The sequence below is a fragment of the Ovis canadensis genome, chromosome 10 (genome assembly GCF_042477335.2).
Source record: "Ovis canadensis isolate MfBH-ARS-UI-01 breed Bighorn chromosome 10, ARS-UI_OviCan_v2, whole genome shotgun sequence".
NCBI lineage: Eukaryota > Metazoa > Chordata > Mammalia > Artiodactyla > Bovidae > Ovis > Ovis canadensis.
In genome coordinates this window covers 33774008-33792281 of record NC_091254.1, presented here as the reverse complement: position 1 = coordinate 33792281, position 18274 = coordinate 33774008, and the positions used below count along the sequence as shown (strand labels likewise).

Sequence of the window (18274 nt, the reverse complement as noted above, 5' to 3'; positions counted from 1 at the left end):
CTTTTTTCCTTTAAAAAAAATGGGTATTTGTTTCATTTTCAATTCCAAAGCACTGCCTTTTAAAATATACACGTATATACTTATTTATTTGGCTGCACCAGGTCATAGTTGTGGCATGTGGGTTCTTGTTCCCAGACCAAGGATCAAACCCAGGCCCCCTGCATGGGGAGCTCCGAGTCTTAGCCACTGAGCCACCAGGGAAGTCCCAGCAAAAGCATTGCCTTAATGCATTTTCTTTGAAAAATAACAGACAAACTTCGATCAATACCCCAATTTCAGACCTGTACCTTGTACATTGTTACTGGTTTGTTGTAGTCCTTCTGTTTTCCTATCCACTATCCGCTAGCCTACATATTTCTTTTTTTTTTTTTTAATTAAAGTTTGGTTGAGTTACAATATCGTGTTAGCTTCAGGTGTACAGCATGCTGCTGCTGCTGTTGCTAGGTCGCTTCAGTCGTGTCCGACTCTGTGCAACTCCATAGACGGCAGCCCACCAGGCTCCTTCGTCCCTGGGATTCTCTAGGCAAGAACACTGGAGTGGGTTGCCAGGTGTACAGCATAGTGTTTTGGTATTTTTGCAGATTATGCTCCATTATAGGTTATTACAAGATAATGCGTATCATCCTACATATTTCCTTGATTATTGTAAGCTCTGGACAGAAACAATTCACCCAGTGTTTAGAATAGTGCCTGGCACGTACGTAGTGCGTGCTAAGTCGCTTCAGTTATGTCCGACTCTTTGCGACCCTGTGGACTGTAACCTGCTAGACTCCTCTGTCCAAGGGATTCTCCAGGCAAGAATACGGGAGTGGTTTGCTATGCCCCTCTACAGGGGATCTTCCTGACCCAGGGGTCAAACCGATGTCTCCCGTGGCTCCTTCATTGCAGGCTGATTCCTTACTGTTGAGCAATCAGGGAAGCCCTCAATAATTCTTTGTTAATTAAATAAGACTTTGCACAAGGCACCCAGGAACCGGATCATGTAGGGCCTTGTAAGTTCTCCACTTTATCTTAAATGTGAAGGACAAGTCATTGGAGAGTATATGCTCTGACTTACAGTTTAAAAAAATTACTCTAGGACATCCTTGGTGGTCCAGTGGTTAAGACTTTGAGCTTCCAGTGCAGAGGGCATGGGTTAGATCCCTGGTTGGGGAGCTGGGGAACTAAGATCCCGAATGCCATGGGGTGTGGCCAAAAAATAAAAATAAAATAAATTAATTAAAAAGACCATGCTGGCTGTAATGTGGAAGAAAGATTATAACAGGGGTAAGAGTGGCCTAGGGGTAGTCAGAGGCTAATGCAACATCCAAGCAAGAAAGATAATGAGGACTTGAGTTAGGGTGAAAAAAAGGTCAGATTTTTAGATATATTTTGGTGTTACAGATGGCAGAACTTGTTAATAATGAGGGTCTGGGGGATGGGAGAGGAACTGAGGATAACATCTAGGTTTTTGGCCTCAATACTTAATCTTCCTGAGCCTGTTTCCTCTTCTGTAATGTGAGGATAATTAGAGCATCTCTGTGTTGGGATTACCGTGAGAAAAAATAGAGGATGTTGATGGCTCACACAGCATTTGGTAAACCCTCAGTAAATGTTAGATCTTTTATTGCCTTAAAGATAAGCATTTCCTAGGACTGTAAAAATATCCACCCCACAGAGACTGAGGGGAAAAAAAAATTGTTTTGTAGCGTGTACCCTCCCCTCCCAAGAGACAGATATTTATTTAACAGAATACTTAGCAGTAGTGTTGGAACAGTTTACTTGCACACAGATACCCAGAAGAATTCCTCATATCTCAAACGGCTCATAATTCTCCTTTAAGCAGTGCTGTCCATTTAATATTTAGCAGAAAGAGTAAATAAAAGGTGAAATTACAAACCTCTGCTGATTAAAAAAATCAATCGAAATGTAAGAAAAAGTACATCTGAAATAATAGTGATTAAAAAGAAAACAACTATTTGCTGCATTTTAATACACTAGGAACTAAAGTACCACACTGTCTGGTTCAATACAGGACACCTGGCAACCCTCTTTGTCAGTTGTAACTTTCTGCAAAGCCAACAACCAACTCTTTTTGGCTGCGTTGGCCTGTCCTTATTTCCCCCTGGAAAACTGTTATAAACTTAGCACAGATAACATTTTGCCTCTAGTACAATTAGCAGCTTCTCTCAATGGGTCACCTGGCTTGGCAAGTGCTTGTGTGGGGTAATCCAGTATCTTCTTTCAAAGCCTCCCAATGGTGGCCTCCAGGTAACATGTGAAAAGCTATCTGTGGGGAATTTAGTGGTTCCTTCATGCTCCTCAGGGACTTTCCTGCAAGCATCTTCTTCTGCCTCAGCTGATCTCCCTGATTATTGGTTATCTGAGCCCTCCACCCAACTCGAGACCAGCCTTTCTTCTTCGCAGACAGCCTCTCAGCCCTGCCCCCTCACAGCCAAGGCCTTTTAGGGACCCTTTTCTCTTCCTGAAGATCTCCACTCAGTCCTCTCCTCAGGTGAGACCCTGGGACATTTCTTCCAGGGCTGTTTTCCTGCTTTATTGACTACTCCAAAGCCTTTCACTGTGTGGATCACAACAAACTGTGGCAAATTTTTAAAGAGATGGAAATACCAGACCACCTTATCTGCCTCCTGAGTAAACTGTATGCAGATCAAGAAGCAATAGTTAGAACTGGACATGGAACAACAGACTGGTTCCAAATCGGGAAAGAAGTACGTCAAGGCTGTATATTGTCACCCTGCTTATTTGACTTATATGCAGAATACAGCATGAGAAACGCTGGGCTGGATGAAACACATGCTGGAATCAAGACTGCTCGGAGACATATCAATAACCTCAGATACGCAGATGATACCACCCTTATGGCAGAAAACGAACAGGAATAAAAGAGTCTCTTGTTGAAGGTGAAAGAGGAGAGTGAAAAAGCTGGCTTAAAACTCAGCATTCAGAAAACTAAGATCATGGCATCTGGTCCTATCACTTCCTGACAAATAGATGGGGAAACAAAGGAAACAGTGACAGACTTTATTTTTTTTTTTTTTTGGTTCCAAAATCACTGCAGATGGTGACTGCAGCCATGAAATTAAAAGACGCTTGCTCCTTGGAAGGAAAGTTATGACCATTCTCGACAGCATATTAAAAAGCTGAGACATTACTTTGCCAACAAAGGTCCATCTAGTCCAAGTTATGGTTTTTCCAGTAGTCATGTATGGATGTGAGAGTCGGGCTATAAAGAAAGCTGAGTGCTGAAGAATTGATGCTTTTGAACTGTAGTGTTGGAGAAGACTCTTGAGAGTCCTTTGGACTGCAAGGAGATCCAAGCAGTCCATCCTAAAGGAATTCAGTCCTGAATATTCATTGGAAGGACTGATGCTGAAGCTGAAACTCCAATACTTTGGTCACCTGATACGAAAAATTGACTCATTGGAAAAGACCATGATGCTGGGGAAGATTGAAGGCAGGAGGAGAAGGGGACAACAGAGGATGAGATGGCTGGATGTCATCACCAACTCGATGGACATGAGTTTGAGCAAGCTCCGGGAGTTGATGATGGACAGGGAAGCCTGGCATGCTGCGGTCCATGGGGTCGCAAAGAATCAGACACAACTGAGCAACTGAACTGAACTGTTTTCTTGCCATCTTTCTACCCAACTAGGGGGAGCTGCCTCTTCTGTACTCTTGGAGCTGCTTTGATCTGTCCAGTGACAGCCCCTGAGAGCTGGGCCTGACTGACCCAACTTGGTCTTCAGCTGGATCCTAGTGGCCTCTCACGGGACAGGGACCCCCCTTACTTCTAATGACTGACCCTGGAGTCCAGACATACCACGTGGGCTGGACAGACTATCCTTGATCATCTTTCCTGCCAGCCACTCCCTGCAGCACCCCCAGACAAGCAGAATACAACAGTGGCTGGCTCAGATCACTCAGGAACAGGGGAGGAAGCTGATGAAGAATCAGCTTCAGAAAGAAAGTTGTGATTCCTCCGAAACAGCAGACTACAAGGGGGCAGTTATATTTAAAGTGCTCCAAGCACATGATTCTCTGAAGATTTGGGCATTTGAATTTTGCATTTCTGTTTTGGGTTTTTTATTGTTTGTTTGCTTTTTCAGCCACGGCACATGGCATGTGGAATCTTAGTTTCCCTGACCAGGGATGGAACCTGCACTCCTGACAGTGGAGGCCCAAAGTCCTAACCACTGAACCACCAGGGAATTCCTGGGGCTGTTTTTTAGTTTTCCAAAATGAGAAAAAAAATATTGTCAGATGACTTTTCTGCACCCTGGAAACCAGAGCCTCACCTGGAATCATAATGTAAAGCTTCAGACTCAATCTGGTGGACAGGTTCACCACTCACACATTCTTTCTCATATCTTTATCATTTATTACCTGATAGATTTTCCCTAAAAAAGATACTATTAAAGGCCAACCTCAAACCTTTTAAAAAGTACCTATGAAATGTGATCTACATTCATCATTAAGATAGTGTTTTCAAAATTTTATGAATTTTATTTAACAATTATTATAGTACTTTTTTATGTACCAAGTATAATCCTAAGAGCTTTACAAAATTAACCTATTTAATCCTTAAACTAATGAAACATTTACTATTATTAACCTCATTTGTAGGTGAGAAAATTAAGTCACAGAGAGGTTAAGTAACTTACACAAGGTCACACAGCTAATAAGTGACAGAACCAAGAAGTCAAACCCAGTGACATTGTGTGCTGAGGTCACTAGGCTATGCTGCCTCTATAAAGGGCCTGAAAAATAGATAGATAGATGTGCTGTGCTGTGCTGTGGTTAGTCAGTCATGTCTGACTCTTTGTGACCCCGTGAACTGTAGCCTGCCAGGCTCCCTAGTCCAGGGGATGTCCCAGGCAAGAACACTGGAATGAGTTACCCTGTCCTCCTCCAGGGGATCAAACCCAGGTCTCCTGCATTGCAGGCAGAGATAGATAGATTTTTAATATATATTTATCATATATAAAATATATACTGTGTGCTCAGTAGCTCAGTCATGTCTGACTCTTTGCAGCCCCACGGACTGTAACCCACCAGGCTCCTCTGTTCATGGAAGTTTCCAATGGAATGGGTTGCCATTTCCTACTCCAGGGGATCTTCCTGACCCAGGGATTGAACTCACATCTCCTGCATCTCCTGCATTGGCAGGCAGATTCTTTACCACTGAGACACCTGGGAAGCCCCATAAAATATATACTATATGCATATATTTTTGTGTGTAAATGTTATATTTTATACATGTACATATGTATATATGTGTGTGTGTATGTATATATGAGAGAGAGCAGGATTGTAAGTGCAGTTTTCCAAATGGCCCTCTTTTGGGGTGTTTTCAAAGCATGGCTAAAACCCAGAAAAGCTCTATATAATTTTTCTGTAGCTACATCCTCTTGCAGAGGCTAGAGGACTGGATTCATAAATGTCGGCTTCTCCTCTGACAAATGAGGTAGCTAAATCAGAAGAAATAGTTCGTCAAGTGAGTGTAAGAAGCGTCAGAATGCAAAATTATTATTTCCTGGAAGGCTGACCAGGTAATTTTCCTCTTTAGATCTAACTCTGGGAGGTGTACTGACTCAGTATTCAGTAAGCTAACTCCGGACTCTTCTTGTGCCTTTTGGACTAAATATAATGCGAGTTTGTTCTGTTCAATAGTTCATATTCTAATACTTATATGCAGGTATAAGTTTAAATTTCTAGGGTCTCACGCCTGCCGATTCACGAAAAAGGTAACGCTCAAGTAAACAAGTGGGGCGTTCTAGCTACTGGTGCAACTGCGCCCCCTGCCGGCGCTTGGCCGGCCAGCCGGCCTCATCAGGGAGGCTCTCCCGCTCCCCCCAGCACAGCGCAAACTTTTAGCCCTTCCCCTCTTTTGCAGCTTTCCAACCAAGCCAAACTGGCTTAGCGCTGCCCTAAGCTAAGCACAAGTGCACTTAGCGCTGAGCATCGAAGGTAAATCAAAGCCTCGCAGCCTTAAAGTATCTCACGGTCTATCGGGGCACACCCGAAGCAGCCCATTAGAATGCAGCTGCAGCCGCCTCCTGTCCCATACGTTTGCAACCACAAGTGGCACGCCAGAGCCTGAACCAAACAGCATAGTACAATGCCCTTTTGTTGGAAAGGAGGACTGTGACTCACCCCATCATTTTCTGTGTGCGCAGAAACCACGGCCTGCACTGGAGCGACCGGGCCAATCGGTCGGTGCTTCGCTGAAGCCCCAGGTTACCTGGAAGCTGTCCCAATAGCGAGCTCTCCAGAGTGGGCGCCAGAGGGACTGCACAGAAAACTCACGATTAAGGTTAACAGGGGCCAGGAGGAGATCTATGCATTCGGATATTAAATTAATAAGTAACAAGTGCATTAAAAATATGTGACTAAGACCTCTGATGCATTAGTAACAAGATGCTAGCTTAGCTTCCCAACTAGACTTTATTGGATTTTTTTAAAAACAGAATTTTATCTGTTTGTGTTTTTCAAACTAGGCCAAGAGGCCTCCTCGATTTCTAAAATACAAAAATTGTTTCTGTTCCTCTTCTCAAACCAAATCAGACTCTGGACACACCCAGCAGCTCACTGTGTCTTTTAGTTAACTCTCTGTCGCCTTTCACTTTAGAGAAAGTTCTGCTGGTAACAAAACCTGCTATACTAGTCAAGAGGGAAAAGGACTTGAAGGAAAAGGAAGAACATGTTTTTAGTAATTGTTGTCAAAACATATGAGGATAAGAAGTAAAAGAAGTGGAGAAATATGCCACTCCATGCAGGAGTCACTCTGGACAAGTGTTTCCGAGCTATGGCCTATAGGTCAGCCATCACAGCAACCGAAGAAGAATGTAATTACAAATGAGGACCTGTGAGGAATCTCTAAGACGGTTCCCACAAAGGGTACAGTGGAGAAAAAAAAAAAATCTGTGCAAACGAAGAAAGGCAACACTGGAACCTCATGAGAGCAGAGAAGAAGAAAAAGGTGAAAAGGGAGAGAGAATGAGGTGGGAAGCAGAGAGAAGGGGTGACTGTGAGGAGCCACAGGCAGGCTGCATCAGGGTGAACATCTCACGTTTATAATTTAATGTAAATAATGCACGGCTTTGTAAAAAAGCAGGCAAGGAAAGAAGAACTTCAGTGTCCTCATACACATACACACAGAGTCAACATGTGAAAATGCAGACAGTGCAGAAGAGCATAATGTAGAAGTGAAAGTCTCTCCCCCACCAACAAACAGCTATTAATGGCAGAGCAGAGGTGCAAGGGGTCGGGACAGGCAGGAGGCCAGGCAGCCCTGAGACAGCAGCTAGAGGCCAGCCCTGGACATTGTGGTCTAAACCGAAGGCTTTCAGTTAATGGCTTCACGGGAAGCCCTTACACAGGCTTCCCCCACCCCTAAAAATCCTCGCCTAATTCTCAGCAAATGTAAGAACTGTGGCCAAAAAACGACAGCCACCTCCCTATTTGATTTAATCAGAAAAACAAACAAACACACCACCTCTATTTTTATGCATGCCTGATATGTTAAGAATGTACCTGAAGCAAATTTGAACAGAGAGCATTAAGCTTTGTTATGCACTTACACTGAGTGAAAGTGTGTGTGACAGACATACAGATGTCACTCTCAGGACCTGGGTCAGGTGGTGTGTGGTAGAAAAAGCCGGCCAGTTACGTCATATTTATATCTCTGTCCTCTGTCCTAATTCACAGGAGGTGACTGTGGGAATAAAGATGAGGCTGGAGAGCAGGAGGTGGTGGAGTAATGTCTTATGCCTGGTGATAAATGAAAATGCTGAATTTCCACAGGTATGTTAGGATTTCACACGTCCCATAGAGAGGTTAAGATAGCATTTTCTCATATAGTGTTAACATAAAATAGTTAATCCTGAACAACGATGAACATATTCCCTATTAAAGAAATAACAATAATACTATTTATGTAATAAATCATGGATAAGAGATATTTATCAGAAACAGAGTCTCCTTTATACAGTTATAAATGAGTTCTAGTTGTTATTTTAATAATAATCCTTTATATAATAATTCTTTTTTATGTTTTATTTCAGTTTTTTTTTAATTTTTATTTTTACTTTATTTTACTTTACAATACTATATTGGTTTTGCCATACATACATAATAATTCTTTATGAATTACTAAAGTGCCAGTTTGACCTTTACCTGGAATATCTAGCAAAGTTAGGACTTGAATAGTCCTCACTGTATTGTACATACTGTATCTCTGTATACTTTCTGAGGCTTTCCCGATGGCTCCCCCAATTGTAGGCAGATGGTAAAGAATCTTCTACAGTGCAGGAGACACAGGAGACACGAGTTAGATAAGAAGAGCCCCTGGAGGAAGGAATGGCATCCCACTCCTGTGTTCCCTGCCTGAGTACTCCCATGGACAGATGAACCTGGTGGGCTACAGTCGATGGAGTCACAGAGTCAGGCCCAACTGAACACACGGCACTTAGCTTGTTAATTGGTTGATTTATACCCTGCTTTGTTGAACAGGAGATTTAAGGTTGCCCAGAGCCTTTCACATCAGACGTGCTAAATAGTCTCCAACTGCACGCTATTAGGCTGTATATAAGTATATATATCACCAATGCTATGAACGTGAACTTGGGCAAACTCCGGGAGATGGTGAGGGACAGGGAAGCCTGGCATGCTGAAGTCCATGGGGTTGCAAAGGGTCAGACATGACTGGCTGACTGAACAACCACAAGTATATACAAAAAATATATGCCAATTAGAGTGATCATAATGGTAGATGACTACATTTGAATAATATTAAATACTAAAACACATGGTAACTGAAATGGTTTCTCTCTATCACACACACACACACACACACACACACACACACACACCCTGTTTTTAACCCCATAGCTTTTCTGAACAAAAACAGAAGAAAAATGCAGAAAATATAAAGCCACGCTGGAGTGGGTCCTAAGCAGTGAGCTCTTTGGGGTCCCTAGCAGAGATATACATTCCAGTCTATTCCCAGTCATCCAGAGTAAGACAGCAGAACAGGGACATGAAGACTTGAGAAGATTTTAGTCTTCTCAGCATCGTCCTTTCAAAGAGCTATCATCAGACTCCTTTTGATTCTAAAAGGAAAAGGATAATAACACTGTTCTTCTTAGGGAGCTAATTCCCTCTGGCTGAAGTAGTCAAACCACATAGCTCTTTCTGTTTATTTACAGTGTTGTAATTGTATAACAGGATAGAAGTACCAAGGCATTCAATAGATAAAATACTCTTTATTTAAAATAGGGGAGGATTTCCTGGGGGAAGCATAAAATTAAGAATGTTATGATAATTTTGTAAACTATCCAGGTGTAATTACCAACCAATAAAAATAAAATATATCATAATACTCTTAGTTTTCACTAGATATTGGTTTATAAGTCATGGTTCTATTGTTTACCTTGTCACAACAAAGTCCTTAAAACCAATATTCTTTATTTGTTGATATGTACTAGGTGGAAATCTTTATAATCCTGGGATTTTACGTGCAAAAAGCTGCCCAGATAGGCCCCAGCTCTGGGTGTGCAGTGCATACGGGCCTCGGGAGCATCCTTGTGATGCACGGGCCTAGGTTGGCTGGACCTTTCCCAAAGGACCCTGAAATAACACAGCTAAAAGTGGAGAAACAGAAGCTAAGATCTCAGCTGATAAGATGAGCCTTGCATGAGGTCAGAGGACAAGTAGTCATCAGTAAGAGAACAGTAGTGATTAGAACCAGAAGTTGAGAAAAAGAACAAGGCTTTATGAGGGCTAAATCAGCTAAAACAGTTCAAAACTAAGGCTCTGAAGGACAAAGAGTATAAGAATGTTCCCCATCCCCTGTTTTTAGTCACTGGTTTAGGGGATGATTTAGGGGGTTCCCAGGTGGTGCTAGTGGTGAAGAACCTGCCTGCCAGCGCAGGAGACATAAGCGATTCGAGTTCAATTCCTGGGTCTGAAATATCCCTGGAGAAGTGCAGGGCAACCTATTCCAGTATTCTTGCCTGGAGAATCCCACGGACAGAGAAGCCTGATGGGCTAGAGTCCATAGGGTTGCAAAGAGTAAGACACGATTAAAGTGACTTAGCGCACATGCAAGCATTACTGATTTAAATTTACACTGAGAAATTCATGGCCACAAGCAACCAAAATGATGATGATGATGGTGGTGGTGGTGGCATGATTGGTGTATTTTCTCCCCGAGTGCCAGACGTATGACGCAACAGCTCTTAATCAAGAGTTGGTTGCTTTTCTGGTTTGGTTGAGAAGTCACTGTCACAAGCATCAGAAAAACTCAAATAGTGCATTCTCTCCACGGGCCTACATGGGAATTAGAAGGTAGCCCGATGAACAAGGAATCCCATGGCATAAGGTGATGATAGTTTAAGGGTCCATCTCTCTATTGGAGTATCTTACTCCCCCACAGCATCTGCATTAGAGCTGGCTTTGCCACTGGGACCAGAAATGCTGGCTGTTAGTCCTTTGGGATCTAAAGCTGTGAAAAAGGGAGAATCGAGGGGACTAGGAATTGTTTCTGCATTCTAGGGAATGTGGAAGATTTTGCAGTTTCTTTTTTGTAAATTGGAGATATGACACCACCACCACCATCACCCGCCCCTCCCCTCACCAAAAACAAAAACAGAAACCTCCTAGGCTCTAGGAATGGAGTCTTGTAGTCCTCAATGGGTAATATGGTCCTGTCAGTTTTAGCCTCAGCCAAAGATGAAGGAACTAGCATTTCTGATAGAATTAAGAGATCGAAGATACTGTTTACTGAAAATAAACCATCGATGGAAGATTCAGGGAAACAGGGACAAAACTGTATCCTCAGCACCTGAACAGGGCCTGGTTCACAGAAGGTGAAGATAAGCATTTGAAAACGAGGGCCTGGTTCACAGAAGGTGAAGATAAGCATTTGAAAACGAATAAACAAATAGATAAACCAGAAAACCAAAATACAGGTAACTAGTTTTAAGTAATAAAAACCCTGAGAGATCAGAATCCAGGGAATTAGATTCAGTCTAAAAGGCTATCGAGCCCAGAAATCAGAATACAGGTCTAATCATAACAGTGGCTTCTTTTGCATTTCCTGCTGATCTAGGATGAAACTACATTTCTAGATTTTTTTCCCCAAACATTTTATTATGAACATTTACAGCAAAGTTGAGAGAATTTTATAGTGAATACTGTGTAATTACCACCTGGATTCTACCATTAATATTTTACTATACATGGGTTTTTTCAGTTCAGTTCAGTCGCTGAGTCATGTCTGCCTCTTTTCTACCCCAGGGACTGCAGCACACCAGGCCTCCCTGTCCATCACCAACTCCCGGAGTTTACTCAAACTCATGTCCATTGAGTCGGTGATGCCATCCAGCCATCTCATCCTTTGTCGTCCCCGTCTCCTCCTGCCTTCAATCTTTCCCAGCATCAGGGTCTTTTCAATTCAGTCAGTTCTCCGCATGAGGTGGCCAAAGTATTGGAGTTTCAGCTTCAGCATTAGTCATTCCAATGAATATTCAGGACTGAATTCCTTTAGCATGGATTGGTTGGATCTCCTTGCAGTCCAAGGGACTCTCAAGAGTCTTCTCCAACACCACAGTTCAAAAGCATCAATTCTTCAGTGCTCAGCTGTCTTTATAGTCCAACTCTCACATATACACATGACCACTGGAAAAACCATAGCTTGGACTAGATGGACCTTTGTTGGCAAAGTAATGTCTTTGTTTTTCAATATGCTGTCGAGAATGGTCATAACTTTCCTTCCAAGGAGCAAGCATCTTTTAATTTCATGGCTGCAGTCACCATCTGCAGTGATTTTGGAGCCCCCAAAAATAAAGTCTGCCATTGTTTCCACTGTTTCCCCATCTATTTGCCGTGAAGTGATGGGACCAGATGCCATGATCTTCGTTTTCTGAATGTTAAGTTTTAAGCCAACTTTTTCACTCTCCTCTTTCACTTTCATCAAGAGGCTCTTTAGTTCTTCTTCGCTTTTTTAATTCTTATTCATTCATTTATGTATTTTTGGCTGTGCTGGATCTTCGTTGCTGCGCACAAGCTTTTCTCTAGTTGCTGAGAGTGCTCTTTAGTTGAGGTGCTTGGGCTTCTCACTGCAGTGGCTTCCCTTGTTGCAGGGCTCGGGCCCTAGGGCTTGGGCTTAGTAGTTGTGGCGCACTGTCTAGTTGCCCCTTGGCATGTGGAATCTTCCCAGACCAGGGATCGAACTATGTCCCCCACATTCACAGACAGATTCTTAACCACTGGACCACCAGGGAAGTCCTGCATGCGATTCGCATGCATGCCAAGTCACTTTAGTCGTGTCCAACTCTGTGCAACCATAAGGACTGTAGCCCACCAGGCTCCTCTGTCCATGAGATTTCCCAGGCAAGAATACTGGAGTGGGCTGCCATTTCCTTCTCCAGGCATGTGGAAGGATCTTCCCAACTCAGGGATCAAACCCGTGTCTCTTTACATCTCCTGCATTGGCAGGTGGGTTCTTTACCACTAGCACCACCTGGGAAGCCCAATATAATCTCTATATATCCTCAAGTGCTGAAAGATAACACTGGAAGAACCCCGGCTTTAGAAGCAAATAGTCCTAATATCTGGTTCTAGCACTTACTAGTTATGCTTTTGCTGAAGTAACTTAATCTTTCTGAACCTCCGTTTCCAGATCTTATAAATGCAGATAATAACTTTTACAGTAATGTTATGAGGCTTAAGAACAGATGAGAAACATTGGTGTCTTGGTGATTAGTATTAACTCACATCCAATTGCATTAGCCAGAATAGTTTACGTTTTTTATTTTCATGTGAATTTCTGAGATGAACATCCATATGTGCACATGTATAGTAAATATATTTATATATGAAAAATCTTAATTGGCTATTATTTCAAAATGGCTAATATATAAAAGATCTGGTAATATTCAGTTGATTATTTGAAGTTTTGTTCATAACTTTGCTCACAAATAAAGTACCCATTGTGCCAATATGCCTTTCTAGTGAAGCAAAAAAACCATCATGTACATTTTACAGAGAAACATTGATAAAGTTAGCAAATATATAATATTTCTAATATTTAAAGGAATGTTGTTATAAAGCCATAATACTCTGATTGGAATTAGAATAAATCTTCTAATTAAAAGGACAAAAGTCTTGTTGTCCTTTATAGAATGGCACAATCACAAAATGTGATTATTTGAGCCATATAATGTTGGAGAAGAATTTCTTTATTATTGTTTATTTCATTAAGCAATGATACAGTTTTGATATAGACCATTAAGATAGTGAGAGATGTCAAAAATCACCTGTGTGATGAATTATAGTCAATATATTATAAGCAATATAGTCAATATATTAAGTCAATACATTATTATTACATAATATGTACATAATTACATAATAGATGTATAATATATATAAAATATGTATAATATATACATTAAATATGTATATATGTACATAGTATACATATATTACCTAATTATTACATATATAATTATATATGTAATTATATAATAATTACATAATAATATATTGACTATATTATATACTATATTAATATATTACTATAAGGGGTTTCTCTAGCAGCTCAGATGGTAAAGCATCTGCCTTCAATGCAGGAGACCTAGGTTCAATCCCTGGGTTGGGAAGATCCCTGAAGAAAGAAATGGCAACCCAGTCAGTATTCTTGCCTGGAGAATCCCCTGGACAGAGGGGCCTGGGAAGCTACAGTCCATGGAGTCCCAAAGAGTTAGACATGACAGACTGACTAACACTTCACTTTACTTCACTATATTATAAGCATATGAAAGTAACCTATGTGATTATGAAGTTTTACTGCCTATATATAGAAAAAGACATGTCATTTAAAAAATTATTGACAATACATATATAGGGATTATCAAATGGTGGAACCCTGAAAAATTATTTCATAGAAAGAGTATACCCTTTTGCAATGTTATTGTGTATGCAGCAAATAACATACTAAGCTACTTTGATCAGCAATCAAAGCAGGATTTATAGCTAACCTAAAATGTAACACTGGCTCCTTCAAGTAATTCATTCCAGTGTTTATCAACAAAGCTTATTAGCCAAAAATCCTAGTGAAAGAGTTCATAAATCAATGAATGTGGCTGTCAATGCTGAGAGATTTCTTGAACAGATACAAAAGGCACTCACCGAAAAGGAAAAAAATTGATAAATTGGATCTAATTATAATTAAGAACTTCATCAAAAGACATCACTAAAAAAGCAAAAAAAAAAAAGCCACAGACTGGAAGATGTTACTGAACGCAAGTTCACAAGTTTGTGTGCCCAGTGCACAGAGGCCAAACAAACCCAAACTGTCAGAGTTTGGAGCAGAGAAAGTTTTATTGCAGGGCCATGCAAGAAAAATACGTGGCTCATGCTCATAACCATCCAGACTCTCCTGGTTTGGGGGGAAAGCTTACATGGGCAAAACTTGGGATGAGGGCTGCTGGGTATGAGACTTTCTTCTGATTGGTTGGTGATGAGGTAACAGGGTGTTGCTCTAGGAATCTGGTAAAAGTGAAAGTGAAGTCGCTCAATCGTGTCCCACTCTTTGCGACCCCATGGACTGTAACCAACCAGGCTCCTCCCTCCATGGGATTCTCCAGGCAAGAGTACTGGAGTGGGTTGCTATTTGGTACTCTCCCTGAAGTTGCCAACCTCCACTGGGTGGGGATTTTGGTTCGGGTAGAACTCAAAGATATTGTTACCTATACCTCTTGAGGAGGCACCAGGGTCTTGCACTATAATTTTCTGATTGTTCCTCTTTGTTTCTACATCCCCTTACTTCCCTGATTAGCAACTGTTTGAATCTGCTCTTTGGTATTCAGGATGGTCTAGGAGACAGAAGCCCTTTTCCTGCAAATAAGAAAACAGGGGACACAGAAACGCTTTCATGCACAGAAGGGCCCCATAAGGATCCTGCTTGCTTTCAAGATATTCATAATATCTTATATCTGATAGAAGACTTTTATCCAGAAGATATTTTAAAACTCTTACAAATCAATAATGAATAAACAATTCAGTTGTTTAGAAAAGGCAGACTTAAATAGGTACTTTATGCTCAAGACAACCTGCTTTATCTTCACAGAAGAGAAGGGAATTAAGGTACACGTCTTCTAGGTTGAAAAAAAAGTGAAAGTGTTAATTGCTCAGTCATGTCTAACTCTTAGTGACCCTGTGGACTGTAGCCCGCCAGGCTCCTCCATCCATGGGATTCTCCAGGCAAGAATACTGGAGTGAGTTGCCATTCCCTTCTCCAGGGGATCTTCCCAATCCAGGGATTGAATCCTGGTCTCTTGCATCGCAGGCAGGTTCTAAAGAACCATTTGAGCCACCAGGGAATCCAGGTTGAAAGATTTTGGTAAATCACATTTTTTTTATTCCCTGGCATCTTATTTATATAGCACATCCTATTGGTTTTTTCCCCCTTCCTTTTTATTATTAAAAAATAGTTCTGCTTTATCCTCTATTATTCTTATTTTTCCTGTACTTTTATAAAATACCTTTCTTTTACCCCGTTTTATTTTCCCTTCCTATGCCAGATCTCTATATTTTCCATCTGCATCCTGGCTTAAGTGTCTTAGAAATTTAAAGTACTAAATATTCTTTTCTTTGGGTCATTTAGAGACATCCTATGAAGGACTCAGCTGGAAAATATTCAGTGGTGCTGCTGACAGCAAAGCTGCAAGGTGACTAATGTCCGTGTGTTGCAAGTGAAAGGTTCTCCATGTTATTTGTCTTGTTTTTGGTTGTTGAATGTAGGTAATACACCTTATAATTCAGCAAACCCAGACTGAATGAGTGCAACTAATGCCAGGTAAATTTAAACATCAACTTCTGAGGTAAGGAAGAGAAGGAAGTAAATGAAAATGGGGTATCGACGCTTAAATGTGACACCCTAGGGAGGCAGTTTGCATAGTGATTAAGAACACAGACCAGATTTGCATGGATTTGAATCTAACTTCCTTTATTGACTATGTGACTCTGGGCACATTTCTTATCTTTTCTTTGCCTCAGCTTCCTCATCTGTAAAGTTGGAGGACAGTTTGACCTCATGGGGTTATTACAAGGATTAATTTAGTTTATTAAAAGTACTTAGAACATTGCCTGGCAATATTAAACACCACATAAATGTCAGTTACTATCACTCAAAATTATAATAATGAATAGATGAAGGCTCCAGAAACATTTTTAGATTTTAGAAGTCTGAGGTTATTTTTTGTATGTAGTGTTTCTGATTTTTAAAAGATCACCAATGGGGCTTGGATAACCCCAAGAAAAAAAAAGTGTGGCTTACTACACTGATAAATGAGTTTTTAAGAAAGAAACCATTTTGTATGACCCAGTACAAGGAGTAAAGTTGACTCACAGGAGATGTCTGGCTGGCATGAAAACCATTAAAGAAAATCCTGAGCACGATGTTGACCTCAACTCGGAAACACATGCTTTACATTATTATCCTATCACTTCTTGAGCTCCTGGCATGTGTCACTGAAACAGACTTGTTTTTTGTGTTTTTTTTTTTGTAATTTTTTTCAAGTGGTCATTCTCTGTTATTGCTTTTGACTTAGATAAACGACCTTCTAACTAACTATTGGGAAACCTTTTGTAGACTTTATTTGTGATGGTTATGTAAAGTGATAGCTGTGAAAGACTGTCAAAATATCTAACAGTGTGCTTTTCCAAAAGAAAGGGCAATTTCTTTGAAAGTAATAGTGAAAGGATAATAGAATCCCAGATATAAGAAGGAATAAGGGCTGTGAGCTCATGGATGGCATTCATCTGCCAAGACAGGAAAGTCTGTCTCAGGAGCTAACCGGTTTTGCTTGCTTCCTACCACTGAGTACACTTGAGTAGCTACAGCAGGAGCAAAGTACACTGGGCAGTGCCCCAGCAAATGACTTTTCTTGCCAGGAAAGACTAGGGCAATTCTGCCTCTACAGTAAAGGCTGATTCACAGCTGTATAGGAGTATGGCATTTCACTGAATATGTGACTACCTTGAATGGCCTGAATGTTCATTATATATTCAGTATATGTACTACTTTTAATACTTTCCCGGTGGTTCAGCGGGTGGTTCAGAATTGGCCTGCAATGCTAGAGACACAGGAGACGTAGGTTCCATGCCCTGGGCTGGGAAGATCCCCTGGAGGAGGGCATGGCTACGTACTCCAGTATTCTTGCCTGGAGAATCCCATGGACAGAGGAGCCTGGCAGACTACAGTCCACAGCACCATGTAGAGTTGGAGATGACTGAGTACGCATGCACGCAGGCACTACTTTTAATAATATTTCTGAATATTTTACCTTATAACAACTAATTTTATTTTATTGTCTAAACACATGAGTTATGGCTGCTATGGCCAATTCAGAGATTAATGAAACATACAATAATAAAGTGCACACCTGCCTTTTGAACTGAGAGCACATTTAAGAGGATTATAGCCTTAATTGCAAGAGTCAGAACTTCAGAATTTGAAGCAGCGTGACCTGGTCGAGCAAATGCAGGCTTAGGAGTCAAACTGATGGGCTTTGAATCCCACCTTGTTTATTTCCTAGTCATCTGTGTCTACCCAAATTACTTCCCTGGTGGCTCAGAGGTTAAAGTGTCTGCCTGGAATGCAGGAGACCAGGGTTCAATCCAAGAGTCGGACAAGACTGAGTGACTTCACTTTCACTTTCACTTTCCAAGCCTATTGCTTCATCTGGAAAGTAGAGGCAATATTCACTCTCAAAGGTTTCAATAATTCAATTATATATACATGTGAAAGAGTGCCTACCTCACACACAGACAGAAAATTTTTGTCTCTGCAACATTCAAGTCCCCCTCCTTCCCAATGGGAAAAAACTAGAACACTAACACTTCTCAGAATATTGGTCAAAGTTTTCAGTAAAAGAAAATGTCAAGTGTAAAATGACTACCAAGAAAATAGTATATAGGCAGTGAGGGGTTCAATCATCATCTTAATTATTAATCCTACCATAATAAATCTCCAAGTACAAAGTGCTCAGTTGCCTCAGTCATGTCTTACTCTTTGCAACTGTGTGGACTCTGTCCCTCCAGGCTCCTCTGTCCACGGGATTCTCCAGGCAAGAATACTGGAATGGGTTGCAATGCCCTTCATAAGTATTATAATGAAAACACCATTTGTATAAACATCAGAGACACAGGCCCCTGAAATTTTTCTCCATAAAGGATATTTGTACTCAGGTCACCAGAATGTTGT

At 41.1% G+C, this 18274-nt stretch overlaps 1 protein-coding gene across 2 annotated transcripts in view; it reads left to right on the top strand.

Annotated features, from left to right (window-relative positions):
- The window catches only part of SPRYD7 (SPRY domain containing 7), a 51064-nt gene that overhangs the window by 13278 nt on the left and 19512 nt on the right, over positions 1 to 18274 (top strand). The window contains exons 3-4 of one of the 2 annotated variants that reach the window (XM_069601433.1): positions 7711 to 7806; positions 15674 to 15737. The gene's annotated coding sequence lies outside the window, so the exon portion shown is untranslated. The remainder of the gene's footprint in view (positions 1 to 7710; positions 7807 to 15673; positions 15738 to 18274) is intronic. The other variant, XM_069601432.1, reaches the window with a different exon arrangement.